We start from the raw sequence: 7809 nt of genomic DNA, 5'->3' as shown, positions 1-7809 counted from the left end.
GTTCCCGTCGTGGCACAGTGGTTAACGAATCCGACTAGGAACCATGAGGTTGCAGGTTTGGTCCCTGCCCTTGCTCAGTGGGTTAACGATCTGGCGTTGCCGTGAGCTGAGGTGTAGGTTGCAGACGCGGCTCGAATCCCGTGTTGCTGTGGCTCTGGCGTAGGCTGGTGGCTACAGCTCCGATTCAACCCCTAGCCTGGGAACCTCCATATGCCGAGGGAGCGGCCCAAGAAATAGCAAAAAGACAAAAAAAAAAAAAAAAAAAAAAAAGTTTAGACTTGATAAGTTCACTTCTAGAAATATTTCCTGAATCCAGAAAAAGATTTATACCTAAAGATATTTTCTGCATCTTAAATTTTTTTTTTCTTTTTGGCCACACCCACGGCATGTGGAAGTTCCTGGGCCAAGGAATGAACCTGCATCACACAGCAACTTGAGCTGCTGCAGTGATGAGGCCGGATCCTTAACTCACTGTGCCACAAGGGAACTCCTGCAGCTTTATTTATAATAATAAAATTTGGAATAAATTAAACAGACACCCTAGGTGAACAAATTAATACCCAATGAACCAGCATTGTGATTAGAGACAGGAAGTGATGTTAGACATAAAACATTTCCTCCACCATTTACTACCAAGTCTTCTCAAGCATCATTTTACTCACAGATAAAATATGGGTAATAGGAGTTCCCGTCGTGGCTCAGTGGTTAATCAATCCAACTAGGAACCATGAGGTTGTGGGTTGGATCCCTGGCCTTGCTCAGTGGATTAAGGATCTGGCTTTGCCGTGAGACGTGGTATAGATTGCAGAGGTGGCTCGGATTCTGTGTTGCTGTGGCTCTGGCTGTGGTGTAGGCCCGCGGCTACGGTTCCGATGAGACCCCCAGCCTGGGAACCTCCATATGCCACGGGTGCAGCCCTAAAAAGACAAAAGACAAAAAAAAAAAAATAATAATAATAAATTAATTAATTTAAAAAATAAATAAAATATGGGTAATAATACTATCATAATAATAATAATAAATTAATTAATTTAAAAAATAAATAAAATATGGGTAATAATACTATCTACCTCATGGAATGAGGACTAGGTAGAAATACATATTAAACCCCCCAGCAAAGTGCTTTCCTGGTTCCAAGTGAGCACTCAACATATGATCACTACATAATGTGCAGCAACAAATGTGTTTATGAATAACTTCTGGTAACAGAAAATTATTACATCGTTTATAAAACAAACGATTTTGCTGCCATATAACCACAACCATGTAAAAGTGTCCAAAATTAATATACCAAAATAAATTTATCACAATGATGACTCCTATCCCCCCACCCCTTCCCCTATTCTGCTTTTGTCAAAGAAAAGCAAGTTCATTGCAGAAAATTTGTAAAGTGTATGATGAGAAAAAAATTAAGTGTTGATCGATTAAGAAGGGGGAAAATCTTGAGATTTTCTCTTTAAAGTCCTCAAGTCTACCACGCCCCGGCCAGTGGCCGCCAAGTCCGTTACCGCCACCTTGTGGTCAAACTAAGCAACTACAAAAATCCGGGGAAGAATTAAACCGACCTTGGTAAAGCTTCATACCATGGTACCGTATATGTCACACTAGGTCTGTGCCATGGAACTTCCAACCCAAGCTCCATCTCAGGTATTGGACCTGAGACGTCGTGTAATTGTCCTCAGATGAGAAACATGGCTCAAGGATTTCATGTGACTAACGAGCCCATTATATTTTCTCCATGAATCTAGCTTGCTCATTTCAGACCTATTCCATATTCTGTCTGAGCATTTTAAATTTGTTTCCACTGTGTCCAGCTTTCATAGAGGAGCCCACCTGATCCAGAGTTTATCGCCAAGACAGAAAATCACCCTAAGACAGGAAGGAGTCCAAAAGGCACTATCACCTGGGTTTGCCGTGCTCCACCCATATCTTATCCTCCCCAGGTCAGTTCTGTTTTGTAAAGAGCTGAACCAGCTGTGGGACCTTGTTAAGGTCATTCAGCTCTACTCAACTTCAGCTTTCTCTCCTGCAAGGTGCAGGGAGCACATCTGAGGCTCCTAAATGCTGGTGCTTGGATCAGCAGCATCAGAACAATTTGGGGGAACTTTGACATAACGAGTTTTGTTGCTTCCACCCAGAATTTTTTTTTTTTTTCTTTTTAGGGCCGCACTTGTGGCATATGGAAGTTCCCAGGCTAGGGGTCAAATCAGAGCTGCAGCTGCTGGCCTATATCACAAGCCATGCAGGATCCAAGCCGAGTCTGCGACCTACACCACAGCTCGCTACAATGCCTGAAGCCCCAGCCACTGAGCGAAGCCAGGTCGAACCTGCATCCTAATGGATACTGGTTGGATGCGTTGCCGCTGAGCCACGACGGGAACTCCCACCCAGAAATTCTGATGCAGGCGGGCTGTGGGGGCTGGGGGACTGGGAATCTGTAATTGACAAAAGCTGAGCGGGTTTGGGGACCTGGGAATCTCTAGATGATGTCCCTTCCGGAATTGCCCGTCTCTCTCTTCTTCCTGCAGTGTCTGGAAAGCTTCCTCCTGAGTGTGGCATCGTTTCAAGTGCATCCAAAAGGGACATATGTGTCATGCTGGTCAGGACCAGGGCTCTGGAGGTGGATTTCCTCCTGGGTCTGCCCTGTAACCTAGCTCAGGCTTTAGTTTCTTCATCTGTGCGATGAAGATGATAATGTCACTACCTATCTCGAGGGGCGGTTGTGCGAGGAAGATGAAATGCTTTGTTATAATGACTTAATTATACTTATATATTTACATTTAATTATTTTACATATTTGAAGACTCAAACTCTAAAAATAGTGTCTAACACATAATAACATCAATAACAATTATTTTAACTCTTACTGTTACATAAAGAGGGATATCTATTTTTTTACACAATTGTTTTCCTTTTTAGGGCCACACCTGCGGCATTTGGAGGTTCCCAGGCTAGGGGTCGAATTGGAGCTGCAGCTGCCAGCCTATACCACAGCCGCAGCAAAGCTAGATCTGAGCCACATCTGTGACCTACACCACAGCTCACAGCAACACTGGATCCTTAATCCATTGAACGAGGCCAGGGATCAAACCTGCATCCTTGTGGATACTAGATGGGTTCTTAACCCATTCAGCCAAAGGGGAACTCCAGTATCCTCATTTTTTAAATGTGCACTGAAATATGTAGAGGTGAACTGCTACAGTGTCTGAAATTTATTTTATTATTTTATTTTTTTGCTTTTTAGGGCTGCACCCTTGGCGCACGGAAGTTCCCAGGCTGGGGGTCCAATCGGAGTTACAGCTGCTCACTGACACCACAGCCACAGCAACGTGGGATCCAAGCTGCCTCTGAGACCTACACCACAGCTCATGGCAATGCTGGATCCTTGAAATTTATTTTAAAATCAGTCAGGAAAAAATTAGAAAGACCTTGGCAAGACGCTAACAGTCATTAAGCCCAGGCGAAGAGCTTACGGCTTTCTGTGTGTTTAGAAATGTAAATAGGGTAACGTGGGAAGAACAAAGGGCACCCCCTCCGAGCAGCTCTCCCTGATTTCCCAGAAGTGGGTTGGGTGCCTGTCTCCTGGGCTACAGTTGTACCCAGAACAGGAACCACTAGTCCCAGGAACTACTACTGTCCTGAATTCAAGCTCTGCTTCTCCAACGAGGCTAAGACCCTGAGGGTACCTTGCACTCTGGCAGGAGGCTCCAACCCCAGCACCATCTCAGTGCCTGGTGCAAAGTCCTCAGTTCTCCTTTATTAGGCTGAATTTCCTCAGAAGCAGCCAGGCCTTCTGCCTTCCTTCTCCTTGAAGGATCCACCAGTGTGACATCAGAACATGGACTGGCTTTTGCGGTTGGTGGTCGTCACTGACTTTCTCTCAAGTAAACCCTCAACCGAAATGCTGGGAGAAACTGACAATAAATATTTATGTCCACTATCCAAAAACATGCATGGGGGAGTTTCTGTTGTGGCTCAGTGGGTTAAGAAACCTGACATAGAGTCCATGAGGATGTGGGTTTGAGCAATCCCTGGCCTCCCTTAACCTCGTAGATTAAGGGTCCGGTGTTGCCACAAGGTATGGCGTAGGTTACAGATGTGGCTCGGTTTCAGGTTGATGTGGCTGTGGCTGTGGCTGGCAGGTGCAGCTCTGATTTTTTTAACTTGGAAATTCTTTTTTCTTATTTTTTAAAATGATTTTTATCTTTTCCGTTATAGCTGGTTTACAGTGTTCTGTCAATTTTCTACTGTACAGCAAAGTGACCCAGTTACACATACACATATGCATTCTTTTTCTCACATTATCCTCCATCATGCTCCATCACAAGTGACTAGATGATTTTTTTTTTATGTCAGTATTTGGAATTCATTCAATAAAGGGCAACATAAACAAAGATAACTCATTTGAGAAAGACCTAGCAGGTATATTTGCAATCTCTGAAACTAACAAATAGTCAGCTAGTACCTAGGACACAGCAAGATAGGAGACTCAGCCTTAAAAACAAGCAAAAGTTATGAAGGAACAACTCACATAAAGGTAAAACAAATCACAAGCCTATGAAGAGATGTTCAATTTCACTAGTGATTAGAGAAACACAAACAACCACGATATGCCACTTGACAATCATCGAATTGATAAAAATCACAAAGTCAGAGGAGTTCCCATTGTGGCTCAGCAGTTAATGAACCTGACCAGCATCTAGGAGGATGTGGGTTTGATCCCTGGCCTCACTCAATGGGTTAAGGATCCGGCGTTGCTGTGGCTGTGGTGTAGGCTGGTGGCTACAGTTCCAATTCGACCCCTAGCCTGGGAACCTCCATATGCCGCTAGCGCGGCCCTAAAAAGACAAAAAAAAAAAAAAAAAAAAAAAAATCACAAAGTCAGATATATGTTGCTGAGAATTTAGGGATGAGAGAACCTTTCACATGGCTGCTGGGAAGGTTGGTATCACCATTTCAGAAATCAACCCAACAGGAAGGAATTTATAACCCGGCAATCCAGTTCCACATGGTATTCCAGGCCTATAAGGGGACACATCCAGGGACTTCCATATGCCACAGATGCGGTGTAATAAAAATAAAAATATAACAAAAACATGCATATGAATGTTCATAGCAACATTATTCATAAGAGCCAAAGAGGAGAAAAATCCCGAATGTCCATCCACTGATGAATGGATAAATCAAAGTCGGTATGTCAATACAATGGAATACCTTTTGGCGATAAAAAGTAATGAAGTACAGGAGTTCCTGTCGAGGCTCAGTGGTTAATGAACCCGACTAGGATCCATGAGGATGCGGATTCGATCCCTGGCCCCACTCAGTGGGTTAAGGATCAGGCCTTGCTGTGAGCTGTGGTGTGGGTCGCAGATGAGGCTCGGATCTGGCATTGCCGTGGCTGTGGTGTAGGCCAGCGGCTACAGCTCCGATTCGACCCCTAGCCTGGGAACCTCCATATGCCGAGGGTGCAACCCTAAAAAGACAAAAAAAACAAAAAAAAAAGGAATGAAGTACAGACACATGCGTCCCAAGATGGTGACCCTGGCAAACATGTTGCTAAGTGAAAGCAGCCAGGCCCCAAACACCACGTTATCTGATCCCGTTTCCATGAGTTTCCCAGAACAGACTAATCCATAGAGACAGAAAGTAGATTAATATTTCCCTAGAGCCAGGGGAGTTAGAGGAAATAGGCGATGACAGCCAATGGGTATGAGGGTTTCTTTGGGGGAGGGAGGGTGATAAAAATATTCCAAAATTGATTGCGATGGTGGTGGCCCAACTTCTATACTGAAAACAACTGAGGTGTGCACTTTAAAAGGATGAAAGTACTGTATGTGAATTGTATCTCAGTCAGGCTGTTATTAAATATACATCCATGGCCATTCCACAGTATGTGTCACCGGGGGATATGGCAAACAAAGATGGGTGTGGCGTTGGCTGGCTCCCCAATTTAAAATAGAAAAATAGAAGATAAACTTGGCAGGGAAGCAGGGGTGGAGGGGTATGTAACAGAATCTATAAATAAGACCTTGACTTCTAGCTGTCAGATGCACGGGGCTGATTAGGGCTGGTTATCTGTGACCTTGCCAGGGGCCAGGTTTGATCTCGGTCTGTCTGCTAAAGAGCAAGTGTGATGCTGTGGAGAGAGGAAGGAAGAAAACTCCTCCTGGGATGCTAAAAAGATATAATTAAAACCATAATTTACACTTTTCAGGCTTTGGAAGCATCATCCGGCTGCCTGCCACAGGCACGCACAGATAAGGCGGCTTGAGGCATCCTATGACTTATCTCGGGAAAGCAAAAAGGAGCTGGGGGTACTGGGAGGGGAGAAGGCAGGAAGGGAAGAGGATGGGAGCTGAAGTTAAGACAACTTGGGGGCAGGGAGGGTTTGGGAGGATTCACAGCCCGGAGGTCCACGGCGAGAACTAGTTCTGTGGGCTCACGCAGCATCAGGAACTTTCTTAATCAGTTGCCACAGACTGTAAGCTCTGGGAGGGCAGAGGTTTTTGTTTGTTATTCAATGCATCCAGATGGCTGGTGCATGCGTTGAATAAATGAATTTTTTTTTTTTTTTTTTTTTTTGCTTTTTTCAGGGCTACACCTGCAGCATATGGAAGTTCCCAGGCTAGGGGTCGAACTGGAGCAACGCTGGATCCTTAACCCACTGAACGAGGCCAGGATCGAGCCTGCATCTTCTGGGATGCCGGTCAGGTTTCCCCTGAGCCACAATGGGAATGACTAATAAATGAATTTTATTTTATTTTATTTTATTTTGCTTTTTAAGGCTGCAACCAGAGCATATGGAGGTTCCCAAGCTAGGAGTCCAATCGGAGATGTAGCTGCTGGCCTACGCCACAGCCTCAGCAATGCAGAATCCGAGCCGCGCCTGAGATCTACACCACAGCTAATGGCAATGCTGGTTCCTTAACCCACTGAGCGAGGCCAGGGATTGCATTTTCATCTTCATGGATGCTAGTCAGGTTCGTTTACCACTGAGCCATGATGGGAACTCCGATGAATATTTTTAAATCAGAAGATTTGACTTCCATATCTAACCAAGACAGAATAACAGGGAACAACCTGAAGCAACTTAAAAACTGGACAAGATATATGAAAAAATGATTTCAAGATACGGGACATCTGGAGTTCCCATAGTGGTGCAGGAGAAACGAAACTGACTAGGAACCTGGCCTTGCTCAGTGGGTTAAGGATCTGGTGTTGCCCTGAGCCGTGGTGTAGGTCACAGACACAGCTTGGATCTGGCGTTGCAGTGGCTGTGGCGTAGGCCGGCAGCTGTAGCTCCAATTGGACCCCTAGCCTGGGAACCTCCGTATGCCGCAAGTGTGGCCCTAAAAAGTACGGGAAAAAAAAAAAAAAAGACATTGCACATCAGGCAACAGAGAGTCGTGGTCCTTAAGGAATGAGATTCCAAAGAACGGAGCCCCGCAAAAGTGCCCCAGGTAACTGCCTGGAGAGTTTGCAGGTCATGGCGTGGGCAGGGGATCCAGAGGGAGCTTGAATCTAGGCCCCCTGAACTGAGATGGAGTTGGGCCGCTGGGGCAGCTATTTTTGCAGGGCAGGGACCTGGAAAAGAGGGTTTCAGAATAAAAGAGAATTCCAGAAATCTATACAGGGTCTCACTGAAGTCATCAGCTGAGTATTTTTTTTTATTATTTTATTTTTTAATTTTTTTTTTGCTTTTTGGGGCCCCACCCGTGGCATATGGAGGTTCCCAGGCTAGGGGTCCAATCGGAGGTACAGCTGCCAGCCTATACCACAGCAATGCAGGATCCAAGCTGTGTCTGCAAC

The sequence above is a fragment of the Sus scrofa genome, chromosome 12 (assembly GCF_054392235.1).
Source record: "Sus scrofa isolate SSC_HxYL_T2T_F1_AM1 chromosome 12, Sscrofa_HxYL_maternal_Yorkshire_Landrace_v2.0, whole genome shotgun sequence".
NCBI lineage: Eukaryota > Metazoa > Chordata > Mammalia > Artiodactyla > Suidae > Sus > Sus scrofa.
This window is presented reverse-complemented; position numbering follows the sequence as displayed.